At 34.6% G+C, this 16,951-nt stretch overlaps 1 protein-coding gene across 2 annotated transcripts in view; it reads left to right on the top strand.

The window, feature by feature from the left end:
* The window catches only part of GRID2 (glutamate ionotropic receptor delta type subunit 2), a 1,554,957-nt gene that overhangs the window by 533,810 nt on the left and 1,004,196 nt on the right, over positions 1 to 16,951 (top strand). The window lies entirely within an intron of this gene.

Here is a 16,951-nt window from a genome sequence, read left to right as displayed (position 1 = left end):
CCAAACAAGCCTATTCCATTTATCCCAGTTTTAAATATATATTTAAGGGGCTAGAAAAATTTATACTAAGATATCAGGGCTTCCCTGGTGACTCAGTGGTAAAGAATCAGCCTGCCAAGGCAGGACACCAGGAAGGAGATGGGTTCGATCCTGAACTGGGGAGATCCCCTGGTGAAGGAATTGGCAACCCGTTCCAGGATTCTTAACTGGAAAAGATCCTTGTCTGGGAAATCCCATGGACAGAGGAGCCTGGTGCTCCACAGTCGATGGGGCCGCATAGAGTCGGACACAAGGCAGTGATTTAACAACAACAAACAACATGCACATGTGTAGACAGGGGATATATGGGAAGTCTTTGTATCATCTGCTCAGAACATGAAACTGCTCTAAAAATAAAGTCATTTAAGAAGTCACATAAACAGTGTTTTCCCCACAGTGAGGTTGGGGTTGTGTGTAGGGAGGGGGGACTGGGAGAAATATCTACTGATAAAATGTATTTTTGAAGACATGGTTTGGGGAATTCTGAATTTAAATTTTTTACAGTTCTATTAATCCATAAAAATCTAATTATCTGGTACTCTAAGGAAGGTTATATCCTCTTATTGGCAACCTCTAGTTTATCCTTATGTACTTTTTTTTTTAAAACTCTTTTTCCAAGCTTTCAAAAATTCTTTCTTATTTTCTTTTCAGTTCTGCAAATCACATTTGGAATTCTCTTTCTCTCTCTTTTACTTACACACACATACTTACACAAGTCATAACAAAGTACTTTTTCATCATATTAAGAGAGTTCATTTACTGTCTGTGAAAACTGAAGCATGATTTAGGATTCACCTTTATATAAAATCTTTACTAAAAGACCTAGAAATCTTATTCTGACTCAAAGAATTTTTCTAATATATGAACACTGGAGACTTGCTGGTTGTCTTGTCCTTATCTATATAAAAGATTTTATATTAAATGAAGCAATAATAAAATTATTTTCACTTATTGCTCCCAACCTGACCCACGGACTCTTCCTCCAAGCTCCATAGTACCTTCAGCTGACTTTTTCCTTAATATTTACCGTTTGATAATTATCATTTGTTTGTCTATCTCCACTATTTGGTGATGTATTTTCCTTTACACTAAGTAATATATCCCATTTTTAATTTATACTTATCACTAAGCATAATGACCAAGGCCTAAGATATATGTCTCTCATATATCTTAAATATAACCTGATATAATAATGATTATTATTTGGACAGAATTTTATAATTTTGAATATAATTTTACTTAGACTATTTGATCTCTCAAAATTCTGTATTTTGTAAAATAAATGCTATAGTGTACAACATGATTAGTATAACTGATACTGCTGTATATTATATATGAAAGTTGTTTAAAGTAGGTACTGAGTTCTCATCACACACACAGAAAGTATTTTCCTTTTATCTTGTTTCTATTTGAGGTGATGGATGTTCACCAAACTTATTGTGGTAATGGATCCATGATGTATGTAAGTCAAATCATTATACTATACACCTTAAACCTCATCAATGCTGTCTGTCAATTACATCTCTAAAGCTGGAAGAAACAAAATTAAACAGAAAAAAATGCATTTTGCAGAAAAAAAGAACAAAGATTTATGGGACATTACATAATGAGCTCAAATGAAGGAAGTCACTATCATAACTGAAAATGAAATATATATAATATTGAGATAGGCAGAGAGCAAAGGCAGAGTAGTTTCAGGAAAGAACGTAAATAAACATGGGTAAAGGTCCAGGGAGGAAATAAATATGACACACACCGTGAGATGTGGAGTGCGGTTTGGGTATAATACGGTATTTCAAAGCAAACTGTCAGCTATCTATTACCTATAAACCAATCATCTTTCTTTATCTTGTAGTTACAAGAACTCATTTTTAATACATATATGCCAAATATAGTTCTAAGTTTTGGGTTATAGATAACCTCCCAGTTTCTGTAAGAGGTCAGATTTACTTTCATTTCAATTGATTCTGAAGGATCTGATTTGATTATTATATGTTTGGCTTACAATGGGAGTTTCTTAACTAATTTTTCTGCATTATTTTTAAGCTGCATATAGATGACTTCATTTCCTTATTTTCAGAGGACTTGTAAGATATAATTTAATATGTTGAGATAATAATTTATTCTGGAACAGATGATAAAAAAAGTTAGTCAAAGACTTCCTAGTTGAGAACATTTTAGTCAAATACACTTGTAAATCAAATAGAATGCCAAAGTAAATTTTTCTTCATTTTAGCAATATTCTGGAAATATATCCGAAGTAGTAGAGTTGCATAAATGACTCCCATCATTTCAGCAAAAAAACATACCCTGCCAAAATATTAGTAGAGGTTTTTGCTAAATTATTTCTTCCAAAACATGATGTTGTATTAACATTTTCTCATTCATACCCTTTGGGATAAATATTTTGAGAGACAGCATTTTGTAGTACTTAGATTTAAGAAGTCTTGTTTTCCATGGCTAAACCTCTGAGCCAGTGTGCAAATTAAAATAAGTATTCATTGGACCTTAGAAGTGTAAAAATAATCAGCAAGTAATTAGAGCTACATAAATAATTCTAAGGTAATATATTCTCAACTAAATAATGCAAAATGTCTATAAAAGAATATGGAATAAAATTTGTTAAAATCCTCTCTAATCCAAATATCAGTGTAGTGCATATTCATATAATACATATGGTAATTTGTGAGATATAGTTATCATAGATGCATTTCACTTTGGGGAGCTACTTTTCAAAATAACTTGATTCGCCTTCTTAATTATTATAAGGAATGTTAGATTCTGAGATTTGAAGGCGGCCCCGCCCAAATTAACTTATGGTCTAAATAGCAGCATTTTCTTTGATTATGTCCCTGATAAATGCCCATCCAGCCCCAGTTTGAGCCATTTTGTGAATAATCTCTTCCTTTATCTCACTATCCAGAAATAAAATAAAAGAAGATATTATCTTGAACTTTATTTCAAAAGAGAGGTCAAAGGAAGGTAACGGGGAAACTTTTAAATTTAGTTAGTATCTATAATTAATATAATTAAAATATAATATTTTTTATTCTATAATATCTTAATTATACAGAAGTCCTAGAAATGTAAATCATTAATGAGATAGAGATGCTCACAGATATTAATATATGAAGATGCTCATCAAGATCTTTTTGTAATTAAAAATTAGGAAACATAAATATTGAACAATAGAGAGTGATTAAATCAATTAGGGCTTATCTCTACCTGGGAAGCTATGTATACATACTTAATTTTTCAGAGAATATATAATAAAATGGGAGTAAGTTTATGATAAAATAGAGTCAAAATGCTAAAATATTGTTTCATGTTGATAACATTAAAAAATAAAATATAGCCAAAATAGCATATATCCTTGTTAGTACATATAGGCATAGAGACTATATAGCACAGTTGTAAAGATATAATGAAAGCATGACAGAAATTAAACTAATAACAAAAGAAATAATGTTTATTTGGGTAACAGAATTGTGTGTAATCTTTTATCTTCTTATTCACAGTTTACTATTTTTTCCATTGTCTATATTAAGCAAGCGTCAATTTCTATTTTTCCTCAGAAAGATACTAACTAAAAAGAAGCAAATCTGTTTTTCTAGTATGTGAGGAAACAAACCTGATGGCTTTTCTGCAGAAAATTCTTAGCTATTAGTGAAAGACTAATGGCAGTTCCACTCTACCCAACAAAAGAACCCTAAACTAAACTCAAGTAGTTAAAACCAAGGATAATAAAGCAATGTATGTGTATTTGTGTTTTCCTTTATGTTTATATATCCTCTTATCTTTATGTTTGAAAAATCAAGTATGAAAAAAAAAAAGAAACTTCTATATTGACAGTTTCATACTCTGTCTTCCTTTCCTTTAAATCCTGGCCTTTTTTTGGTCCACTGGTCCACTCTATTATTGCAGAGTCACATCAGCTTGCAGTTACAGATATTGTCAACCTAGTCTCATTTATGTTTTCGGTTTCGTTCTTTCTTGCATCTACAAACATGTTGAGTAGTTTATGTTATAAATATATAATAATGCTTATATCACAATGTGTGGTGAAGAATAAACTAAATAATAGCTATAAATTCCTTACCTGACACAGAGTAGCCATCCAGCAGATGGTGATTCCCTTCTTTTTTCCCTTGTAAATACACATACACAATATTCATCTGGTGGAAACTGAAAGTTCCATTGACAGTTCCTCAACATTGAACATAATTTTAATCAATTATAATGCAACTTCATGTTTCCTATAACTATAAATAATTGCATAAAATATTTCATATCAAGTTTAATGTTTGCTTTAACAAAAGAAATATGAATGCCACTTGTCTCTAAAAGAGTTCATAATTTTTAGGAAATGCATTAATTTATGTTATGGTCTTCTAGTTTGATGTAATTAGAGCTTTGAGGTATTTTGCAAATATAAAGGAAGCTATCCTTTAACTTTATGAGTCCTGTTTTTTAACTACAGTTAGGTATTTTCATTTTCAAGAATTACATCACAGTAAGAATTTTTAAAATGTCATTCTGCAAATGACTTTTCATCATTTTCCACATTCACAGTATTATTGGTACCCTATAGATTATAAAAGTCACAAGACAATTTTAGATACACAAGGCTATCTCTAAATCAGATTCACAGACAAGCTTGTGCATTCTTAACACAGTAAGGAAAATGGGCAGTTGGATTTACAGTAGTAACAGTTTATATTTCTGGCTGAAACATTCTAATTATGTAATTTCATATCATAAACTTCTCTAGGGCAGTAATCAAATCTTTTTTGTCCACCTGATACAATATCTAGAATAAATTAAAGTGTAGGTATACTTAGTTACTTAATCAACAGTACCTATATTTTTGTAGTGTTCAGCTGCTCCTGAATATCTCTGTACAACTTCTGAAAACTATCATATTAAAATTAGAAATGTTTATTTCTCATGTATGTATATTTAAATAATAAAGAAAATAAACATTACATATTTTACCATATTTATTCCTAGTATAATGAATTGGAAAATGATATTTTTGTGGTTCTGTACATTTCATAACCAAATTACCATGTTTTTAAAAATTTCCATTATTATCAATAAAATAATTACTTTCACTGCTGTTGTCTTGCATTTTGTATGTTTTTCATGTACCTAACATGTAATGGAAGGTTTCATTCTATACCAAAATACTGAGGTAAACTGAAACTTACATGGAATCATTAAGTCCCAAATTTACCAAATGCATGCATGCTAAGTCACTTCAGTCATGTCCGATTCTTTGCAGCTCTATGGACTGTAGCCCAACTAGGCTTCCATGGCCATGTGATTCTCCAGGCAAGAATACTGGAGTGGGTTACCATACCTCCTCCAGGGGATCTTCTCAACCGAGGGATCAAACCCAAGTGTCTCAGTCTCCTGCATGGGCAAGTGGGTTCTTTACCACTAGGACCACCTGGGAAGTCTAAAATTTATCAAAAAAATCCCCAAATATTTATAAAAAGCAAATTGACTCAGTTTTTAATTTTTTCTAGAGATCCAGGATTTTATTGACATAGCTAAAGAATTCAGGAAATTTGACAAATATAATTTCTGCTTGACCCTACACCAATTAGATTAATTAATTTTGGAATATAATTATATTTTTAAATAAGACATAAACTGTTGACAATAAAGAACAATCATTTAAATGGAAGGTATAGGTAAACTTCAGTTGTTTGCTGGCTAGAATATTCTGTATACTAAAAATGATATAATTCAGCAAATCTTCCCCTTGGAAAGTGAAAGAAAGTGTTAGTCACTCAGTCATGTCCTTTGCAGCCCCTTTAGACTGTAGCCCACCAGGCTCCTCTGTCCATGGGATTTTCCAGGCAAGAATACTGGAGTGGGTTGCCATTCCCTTCTCCAGGGGATCTTCCTGACCCGGGGATCAAATCCTGGTCTCCTGCATTGCAGGCAAATACTTCACTGCCTGAGCCATATAATTTCCATGTGTACTGTAATACAAATTATTTGTAATAATAGCTAATTATTATTAGAAGAAAAAAGCCTTCTTCAAATGAATATATCTTTATCATATGAATATCAGCATTTTTTATGAAAGAAAGGTAATTATTCATTACCAATGAGTGAAAAACATGTTGGTTTAGACATTATAAAATATCCATTTGATTGATCATTGTAATGTAGAGTACAAAAACATCCTTACACAGTGAAAATGATCTGCCAAAGCAGATAAAAACAGTGTTAGGGATTTAATAAAAAAATTCTTTTTATGAGAGAAATGTGATCTGGTAATAGAAACTCACCTTCCTGAGAAAATAAAGTCTTTGGGCTCAAAAATTAGAGTAACAAAATGATATAAATGTAAATATAGAAATGGAAAGTCATTTATTTTAATTGTAGCATTACTACTGTGATTTTATATATAATAGTTCAGTAGCAATCATCAGCATAGCGTAATGCCTTTATATAATTGAGGCAACTTCAAGTAGCGTTTTTGTTTTCTTAGCCAAGTGGAATTATATATAGTGATGATAAGATCACTAGCAGCAGATGAATGAAAATTTGATTTATGCTGTGCAGGTACACAACTCCTTATAAATAATCTTGCAATCTGATACAGAAAGTGTCTATTATTCTGGCATGTTTGACATTCCCATTCAGTCCAGCAACTCATTGACATACACTTAATTTGCTATTTCTTGAAGGTGTTGCTTGAAGTTCCCTTCTACTTGACAGGTGCCTGACAGTTGAGTCTCTCTCAGAGCCTAACAAAATAGGAAAAGAATGCATTATCTAAACCCCTGTGGGATATCCATTTTATGACTTTGATAATGTTGTAGACTAAACTCAGTTCCTTTAGATATTGATGAAGGTGCACTTTTTTTTTTTTTGGTCTTTAAAGACATGTGTGTATATACCTCTAGCTTTCAATTGGGATTTTTCTTGAAGTGTGAATGCTGTGTCCTACAGTTCTCAAACTATAACTGATGATTTAAATGTGGACATATGAAAGAAATTAAATAAAAATGGATCTCCTGGTTCCCCACCATTTATATATTTTAGCAAGATGCAAAAATTTTAATATTCACAATACAAATAGTGCTCTTAGCATCTGGCATTTTTGACAAATGCTTTTGAATGTTGTTATTGGTTTGAATACATATTTATATCCATGCAGCCTTCTCAGATTTCTCCTCATAGTTATTCATTATGATGGATATATACACACACTTTTAAGGACAGGAGCATATGATTTTGTTTAAGGAACAGGCAAAAGTGTATTATCTGTCAGGGCTCCTGAGATAAAGATTCCAACTGATATTGAAGTGGATTTCTAAAGGAAACAGACATTCTTTGGTGAAAATCTGTTTAGCTCACCAATATCCATATGATATGTACAAAATCCTAGGTATCACATTGAAAAATTATCTGTAACTGATCCCACCATATATTCCTGGCCTAATTAATCTCTGAAATTACCCTGCCGATCCTCTGCTGAGACTGATTTTCTAACAATTTGAGAGTCCCTTAGCTAACGCCATTCTCAGAAATTCACCCTCATTATTTTCTATCTGAAAAAAAAAAAATTTTCCTCTATCCTTAGAGATTTAACCCAAAGTCCATGAAACGTTTTATTGATAGTTTCACGCTTTGGTGCAATGCTTCTTATCCTTGCTATGTCTTGGGACACATTTTGTATTATTATCTCACATTATTGCTACTTGACTTTTAGATTAAGTCTTTTGTTGCTTTTGATGTATGTAATAGAGGCCTGCTGGGAGGCAGAAATCACACAGTAATTTAAACAGGCTATGTTTAATATACAGAATAAATAGATGGAATTTTGGAGTAATAAAGGATTGACTAGCAATAATTAAAGAGGACTCTTAGAATATAGGAATAGTTAGATATAAAGAGCAACCACTGCCTCTAGAGCTGAGGTTTCCCACCCAAGAAGGAACTTGCACACCTCTTGCAGGGCTGAGGTCCAGACTCTGAGAGGACACAACCATGGCTCACTGGATAGAGGACAAGTTACTGAGGTGTGGTGGCATTAGTGTTTGTTAGAAATCTTCCTTTTCAGTAGTGAAGAAGCCATCCGTTTGAAAGAGCCTTACCAGCATCATTTCTCTGCGAAGCCAAGTTAATGCCAGTTTTCCACAGCTGTGCCATCCTAGGGAGTAATGAGAGAAAACATCCATAAGGTGTTGCATTTCGGCACTTCTGGTAAAACCAACCAGGAGCTGCTGGAGGCTGCTGTTCACCGGCAAATGTGTCACTGGTAATTACCACTAGATTACAAAGCTACCTTAGAAGGTTTTCAAGAAAGCCATCTACAGGGAGAGGCCAGGCCTTGAGAAAATTTGGCTGCACCACATGACATGTGGGATCTTAATTCCCCATCCAGCAATCGAACCTGCAGCCCCTGCAGTGGAAGTATGGAGAGTTAACTACTGGACATACACAGAAGTCCCTGGAACTGATTTTTAATCTGTCAGAAAACCGACCGGAAGGAGCTGCTGGTTGCTGGGGGCAATGGGCCACCATGTAATATCAGAGCCACGCATGGGAGAAACTGCGCTGTAGAAGCCTGTGAGAGGAACATACTGGGACCAAAGCCTTCTTCTTCCAGTGTCCCTCTAGCACCATCTGCTGACAGTGCTTCAGTTCAGTTCAGTTCAGTTGCTCAGTCGTGTCTGACTCTGCGACCCCATGAATTGCAGCACGCCAGGCCTCCTTGTCCATCACCAACTCCTGCAGTTTACTCAAACTCAAGTCCATCGATTCGGTGATGCCATCCAACCATCTCATCCTCTGTCATCCCCTTCTCCTGCCCCCAATCTCTCCCAGCATCAGAGTCTTTTCCAATGAGTCAACTCTTCGCATGAGGTAGCCAAAGTATTGGAGTTTCAGCTTCAGCATCAATCCTTCCAACAAACACCCAGGACTGATCTCCTTTAGGATGGACTGATTGGATCTTCTTGCAGTCCTAGGGACTCTCAAGAGTCTTCTCCAACACCACAGTTCAAAAGCATCAATTTTTCAGTGCTCAGCTTTCTTCACAGTCCAACTCTCAAATCCATACATGACCTTTGTTGGCAAAGTAATGTCTCTGCTTTTTAATATGCTATCTAGGTTGGTCATAACTTTCCTTCCAAGGAGTAAGCATCTTTTAATTTCATGGCCGCAATCACCATCTTCAGTGATTTTGGAGCCCAAAAAAATGAAGTCTGGCACTGTTTCTACTGTTTCCCCATCTATTTGCCATGAAATGATGGGACCAGATGCCATGATCTTAGTTTTTTGAATGTTGAGCTTTAAGCCAACTTTTTCACTCTCCTGTTTCACTTTCATCAAGAGGCTTGTCAGTTCCTCTTCACTTTCTTCCATAAGGGTGGTGTCATCTGCATATCTGAGGTTATTGATATTTCTCCCGGCAATCTTGATTCCAGCTTGTGCTTCTTCCAGCCCAGCATTTCTCATGATGTACTCTGCATATAAGTTAAATAAGCAGGGTGACAATATACAGCCTTGACGTTCTCCTTTTCCTATTTGGAGCCAGTCTGTTGTTCCATGTCCAGTTCTAACTGTTGCTTCCTGACCTGCATACAGGTTTCTCAAGAGGCAGGTCAGGTGGTCTGGTATGCCTATCTCTTTCAGAATTTTCCATAGTTTAGTGTGATCCACACAGTCAAAGGCTTTGGCATAGTCAATAAAGCAGAAATAGATGTTTTTCTGGAACTCTCTTACTTTTCCAATGATCTAGCAGATGTTGGCAATTTGATCTCTGGTTCCTCTGCCTTTTCTAAAACCAGCTTGAACATCTGGAAGTTCTCGGTTCACGTATTGCTGAAGCCTGGCTTGGAGAATTTTGAGCATTACTTTGCTAGTGTGTGTGACAACGCTTAGAAACGTGCAAATTGGCAAAGGAAAAATACTTTTAAAGCCTGTCTCCATTATTGCAGTACAGGCAATACAGGGTGGATTCGGATTTGCCAAGCAGTCTATTTGACATTGGCACAGTAGACCTATTTAGTGACCCTTTCAGCAAATGAGAATTTCTTAGAAGACAGAAATTGTTTCTCATCATTTCTTTTATGCCCAGGAGTAGTGTTTTCTATACAAATGGTAATCAAAAACATCTCAACTAAATTTTATCACTTTTAACCACTAAATTTTTATAAATATAATTTCTGTCTCTGAAATTTTATGTACAAAAATATATCTATCGCCATCAAAGTTTTATATGAGTGTGCATTAATTTTTCTTAGTATATATGGAAGCATGTTTGTACATGTATGGGTATATAAAGTTAATATGTGACTAATGATTTTGACCAATATCTAAACTAATCAAATGAGCTTCCTGAAAGTTAGAGGAAAGCTATTTTAATTCACAGAGACAAGTGACAAGTCTTGATATCTGTTAAATAAAAATATAAATTTCTAACATCCAAAGAAAATTTTACACATTGATTTTCTATCAATTTAGATAAAGGTAAGTACAGGATAATATTTTAAATTTTTTTATTTGAGCACTATAAAAATGTACTAGTATTTTATCAATAGATGATGGCTGAAATATCAAAATCTTATAGCAAATTAATAATTTTAAAGTCAGTTTTGTTGAAGATTGAATTGTCTCTAGTGGCATTAAAAATTGATTACTACTAAAACATTAAAGCATGGTTCCTTGTCAGTTTGTAGGCTTACATAGTGACTCTACAAAACCTGGCCAAGCAAAATAAACACCAGAATATTGTAAGTCGAACGTTGTGGGTGTGCGTGCTAAATTGCTTCAGTTGTACCCAACTCTTTGTGACTCTGTGGACTGTAGCCCACCAGGCTCCTCTCTCCATGGGATTCTCCAGGCAAGCAAACAGGAGTGGGTTGCCATTTCCTACTCCAGAGGATCTTCCCGACCATGGGATTGAATTCACATCTCTTATGTCTCCTGCATTGGCAGAGGGGTTCTTTACCACTAGTGCCACCTAGAGAATTTATTGTATCATTTATATGTGGAATCTAAAAAGATGATACAAATGAACGTATTAACAAAACAGAAATAACTCACAGACTTGGAAAACAAACTTGGATACCAAAGGGGATAGGTTAGTGGTAGTAGTGTTAGTCACACGTGTGTGTGTGTGTGTGTGTGTGTGCACGCGTGCTTAGTCCAACTCTTTGCTATCCCATGGACTGTAGCCCCCAGGATCCTCTATCCCTGGGATTTTCCAGGCAAGAATATTGGAGTGAGTTGCCATTCCCTTCTCCAGGCGATATTCCCAACCCAGGGATTGAATCTGGGTCTTCTACATTGCAGGCAGATTCTTTAGAGTTGTGGGTGGGGTAAATTAGGAGTTTTGGATTCATGTATAAACATTACTATATGTAAAATGTAGATTATCAACAAGGCCCTACTAGATAGCACAGGGAACTCTACTTAATATTCTGTAATAACCAATATGGGAAAATAATCTGAAAAAGAATGGATATATATGTGTCTGTGTAATAAAACCACTTTGCTGTACTGAAACTGACACCACTGTAAGTCAATAGTACCACAATATAAAATAAAAAGTAAATTGAAAATTATAATCTGATCATGTTACTGTTCTGAAAACTTCCAATATCATTCTCCCAGTGACACCCTTGCCCTATCATATGAATAAGATAAATTAATTATATATTAAAGGGTATGAGTCTGATAAACTCTTGATAGTCCTTCTAAACATTTTATTTATTTACCTTCCAATGGATACAACAACAAAAAATCCTTGGTGTACAAGCATGTTATATCAAATGTATGTAGTGGTGTTCCACAGGCCATACTTTCTATGATAACTCCAGAGACAGAACAGTGATTCCCTGACATTGACCATGAAAGTGATATTGACCATTCATGTTGGTAAGAACAGGGACTATGGTTATGATGGTGGCTAATAACCATTATGTACAATCCTAATAAGAGGGATTTATTGGTCTTTTGGTAATTCATGAAACATTAGATAAAGAGAAACATCTCTGAAAGGTCTGAGCTAGGTAATCACGGGTAGGCTGTGTGAATAGGAATTTGAGGAGTGTGACATGTAGACTAAGAAAGACATAGAATGGAGACAGTCTTCATAGACATCAAGTAATCTTTCTTTCCAACTATAATGAATAATCTATTTAAGTCCTCAAATTTGGTGAAAGTTATTAAAACATATATTTTTGTGCAAAATATCTGATCTTCTTTATTATATAAAAATGTTAAAGCCTCTGTTGTGAAACAGCTATTGTTTTCTTTTCTGGCTTTGCTTGTTTGTTTCTAGTAATTCTTTTGCCAGGCATTTTTGAATACCTGAGCATCTCTTGTCTGGTAAAATCTTCTATCTTGGGTGTTAGCGTTATGGTAAGGATTTTATATTCTGGGAAGAATAAACTCATTATTAACATAAAGTTCTGAGGAGGAGTCTTTTATTATTTTATTCAATGACCCTCATTTGATTTTTTGTATCTGATGCCCTTTAAGAGAATGCAAAACAATGTCTATGCTCAGTGAGTGAAAAACTGAGTGAATTAATTTATGTATGAATGGTGTATTAATTCTTCATTTCATTTTCAAACTACTCAACAAGAAGTTTTGTATGTTACACACAGTCTTCATTCCTTATAAAACTTTAAGAAGTATGCCATTAAGTCATTTATTCAGTATGGACCTATATCTAAGTAGCCAAATTTGACAGTAAATTTTGAATGGTGAAATATCTAGAAATATTTCCCCAAGTTATCAGAATAACAAATATCTAGAAATTCCTCTTAAATATTCACATTTGGGAACCTAATGATAGCTTACTTAACTTGGATCTCCAACTAAGTGACCTAAAGTAACTATACCCCCCATCAGGTAGTGGTAATGTTGGTCAAGAATTGTATTTTAGATGAAACCCACATTTATTATATTTGAAGTTATAAATCAAAATAGGATACCCTTATTTTTCACTTTCCACACCATTTTATTCTGCTACCAAAGTCACTGATAACCAGATATTATAAATTTTGAATTGTTTATGCAGAATTCATGATTTTACTATAAAATTTTGTGGACTCTATTTACAGGTAGATAGATATATATATGCAATTTTACTTAATAGAATTTGCTAACTGAATTAATAGCTTCACTTGGGTTGAGTGAGAACATGTAAAGGAAATGTTATTTAAGAAAGCACACTTGATTTAAGTATTCTACCAGGACATTTGCATGGAATATGCTAATTATAAGTATATCTTGTCTGTTCATTAAAGTGAATCTGTCAGAACTCTTATTTAATGTTTGTTTTAATAATTTGTTTGTGTTACTTTATGGCCCTGAAGGGAATAATTTCACATTTATGAATACCCTACATTTCAGACTTTTAACTAATTAAGGATGATAACCTCACCACAATTAACTCCTAATTAACGAAATTTTACATTATTTGTTCTATTTTCCTCTATTCTTTGTTTTTGGTAATAGATAAACAATATAAATGAACATTGTTTTCCATGATTTGTTATCCTGTTTCTGTGCTCTACTTCAAGTGCACGCTGAAATGGGAAACACTTCTGTTTTCTAACGTAGTGCTCATCATAGCATTTAGTTCCAAGAAGAGCAAGCTGAGGCTATTTTTCCAAGATCATGTAGTAAATAGGACAACTGTGGGATTTACATTCTTTGTCTAGTTCCAAAAATCTTTATTTCTAATTCTGTTTTAAAATATTTCTTGATTCCCAATGAACTAAAAGAGCTAAGTTGACATTTTGCAATGTGTAATCTATATTACATAAAGATTTATATCACTCAGTATGATACCACTTTGTTTTATAGTCCAGTATATTCAGTGTCTTGAAGACTTTTTATGCATTATTATTAGATAACCAACAAGGACCTACTGTATAGCACAGGGAATGTTGCTCAATAGTCTATAGTAATCTAAATGGGAAAAATAATTTGAAAAAGAATAGATACATGTATATGTGCAATTGAATCACTTTATTGTACACCTGAAACACATTGTTAATCAACTATGCTTCAATATAAAATAAAAATTTAAAAAAATAATTCTTCTTATTCCCTGGTGACTCAGATGATAAAGAATCCGCCTGCAATGCAGGAGACCCAGGTTTGATCCCTGGGTCAGGAAGACCCCTTGGAGAATGAAAAGGATACCCACTCCAGTATTCTTCCCTGCAGAATTCCATGGACAGAGGAGCCTGGTGGGCTACAGTACATAGTGTCGGACACGACTGAGTGACTAACACTTTCTAACGTACTCTTTGGATACTTTTAGTATTAATAAATAAAGTATAAAACTTTAGTATTACTAACCAAACTTTATCAAAAAATATTTTTCTTTCTAATTTAAAATATATCTTGTATTAGCCATAAGTTAAGTATGTGTTTGCCACACAGACTGATTATGGGAAGATCCTGGGAGGTGCCTTCTGCTGAATTACTAAAACATTCTTCATAGATTTTCTTGTGATTTATATTATTTATAATTGTTTTTATTACACTCATTTGAAACAGAGCAAAAATCTTTCCTCCTAATTCTACAATCTCTTTCACTTTAAAAAGGGTTATTCAATTTTAGTATGGATTGCAGTGGTTCATTGTGTAGTTACAGAACATATTATACAGGAATAATCTGACCCTTCTTTCAGTGAATCATTTGAGACAGTCTCTATCTTTCTCAGGAGGAGAGGGAATGATTAAGCTGTCATCATCTCCTAGTGTCACTGAAAGGACATGAGTTTCAGTGCTATATGACCTGACATTTAAACTCATACTTTTAAGATACATTTTTTTTTTCCTTTTCCATTTTCTTTTCTTCTTCTCTCTCTCGCTCTCTTTTGATTCCATATATAAGGAATGCTTGCAGCATTTGTCTTTATTTGTCTGGCTTTTTCACTTATCATGATCCTCTCTGGCTTCATTCATCTTGTTGTAAATGGCAGCATTTCCCTCTTTGTGTGTGTATGTTAGTCGCTCAGTCGTGTCTGACTCTTTGCAACCCTGTGAACTATAGCCCACCAGGCTCTTCTGTCCATGGGATTCTCCAGGCAAGAATACTGGAGTGGGTTGTCATGCCCTTCTCCAGGGGATCTTTCCAACCCAGGGATCAAACCCGGGTTTCCTGCATTGCAGGCAGATTCTTTACCATTTGACCTACCCAGGAATCCCTTCTTTTTAAAAGCTGAGTAATATTTCATGTGTATCTTTATCTGTATATGAAGGTACACATGGGATATTATATATATATATATTTATCTCTTATAAACATATTATATATATAGAATATTATATAGAGAGACAATATTATATATATATTTTTTTCCATGCATCCGTCTATAGACATTTAATTGTTTCCATAGCTTGGCTATCATGAATAGTGCTGCAGTGAACATAGGGATACAGAAATTTCTTTGAGATAGTGATATTGTTACTTTGGATATATATCCATAAGTGAGATTGCTGCCTTATATGGTAGTTCTGTTTTAAATCTTTTGAGAACTCCTGTACTGTTTTCCATAATGGATGTACCAGTTTACATTCATGCCAACAGTGTACAAGGGCCCTCTTTTCTTTACAGCCTCACCAATATTGGTTATCGTTTGTCTTTTTGTCAGTAGCTAGCATAACAGATGTGAAGTGATACCAGAAACCACATTGTGTCTTTGATTTGCATTTCAGTGATGATTAGTAATGTTGAGTATGTTTTCATGTATCTGTTGACATTAGTATATCTTCTTTGGAGAAATACCTATTGCACTCATTTACTCCTTTTCATTGGGTTATTGGTACCTCATGACTACTTTAGAGAAATGTTCAATTGTTATGTAAACTAGAATCTATTTCTTTGTTATCTTAAGTTCCAGTGACCTGCTTGCTATTCTTCCTCCAGCATCACACTGACGTCCATATAATGATGCATTCGTTTTGTATTTCAAATCACCACTGACTAGTTAAATAAAACACAATGGGTCTGTAGGGCAGAATTCTGACATGGACCTCACTGAGGTAAAATAAAAGTGCTGACAGGACTATGTTCACTTCTGGAAGCTCTAGAGGAAAATCCTTTTCCTTTCATTTCCCCACTTCTAGAAGCTACCTATCTATATATTATTTGTCTCATGGAATTCCTGCCTCTATCTTCCGGCCCATCAATAGCAGGTCAAATCATTTCCTTGCTATTGTCTCTCTGGTTTGCTGCAGTCTGAAAGGTTCTCTACTTTCTTCTCCACCCTATTTGAAAGACGGTGCATGTAGGCACCAGACACCCTCTCGAGTGGGTGAAGGCACAGTGTGCCTTCTCGAGAGGGTCTTAGAAGCCTGGGTGAGAAAGTGAGCTCAGCGGGCCTCCCCGCTCCAAGAAATTAGCCAGAAATAGAGAGAGAGAGAAAGACAGGAAGAATAGAAAGAAAGAAAGACATGGGACCAAAGCTCTGATGGAGCAAAGGTGTTTTAATCAACATGGCGTGGGCATACATACTGTCTTACAAGGTGGTTATTCTCAGCAAAGATAAAGATTAAAATTCCAGACTTACAAAATGTTAAGACAATCCCTACCAAAGGGAGAGTTGCAAACAATCACCTTTTACCATATGGCTCATAAAAAGGAAGAGGGTACTTATCACCTTAATGAGAAATGCCTGGATTCCTCAGCCTCGGGGAAAGGTGTGCCTCTCCTCTTAATTCCTGAATATTCAGGAATTAATAAGGGCCAGAGGGTTCCTGACAGATCCAAAACAGCACACAGGAAGCCTCTTGTTAAAAGCTTCCTGACAATTCAGGACTGATTTCCTTTAGGATTGACTGGTTTGACCTTCTTGCTGTCCAAAGGAATCTCAAGAGTCTTCTCTAGCACCGTAGTTTGAAAGCATCAATT

This window comes from Cervus elaphus, chromosome 17, assembly GCF_910594005.1.
Source record: "Cervus elaphus chromosome 17, mCerEla1.1, whole genome shotgun sequence".
In the NCBI taxonomy this organism is placed as follows: domain Eukaryota; kingdom Metazoa; phylum Chordata; class Mammalia; order Artiodactyla; family Cervidae; genus Cervus; species Cervus elaphus.
Note: the sequence above shows the minus strand (reverse complement) of the source record. Positions and strands in the feature narration are given on the sequence as shown.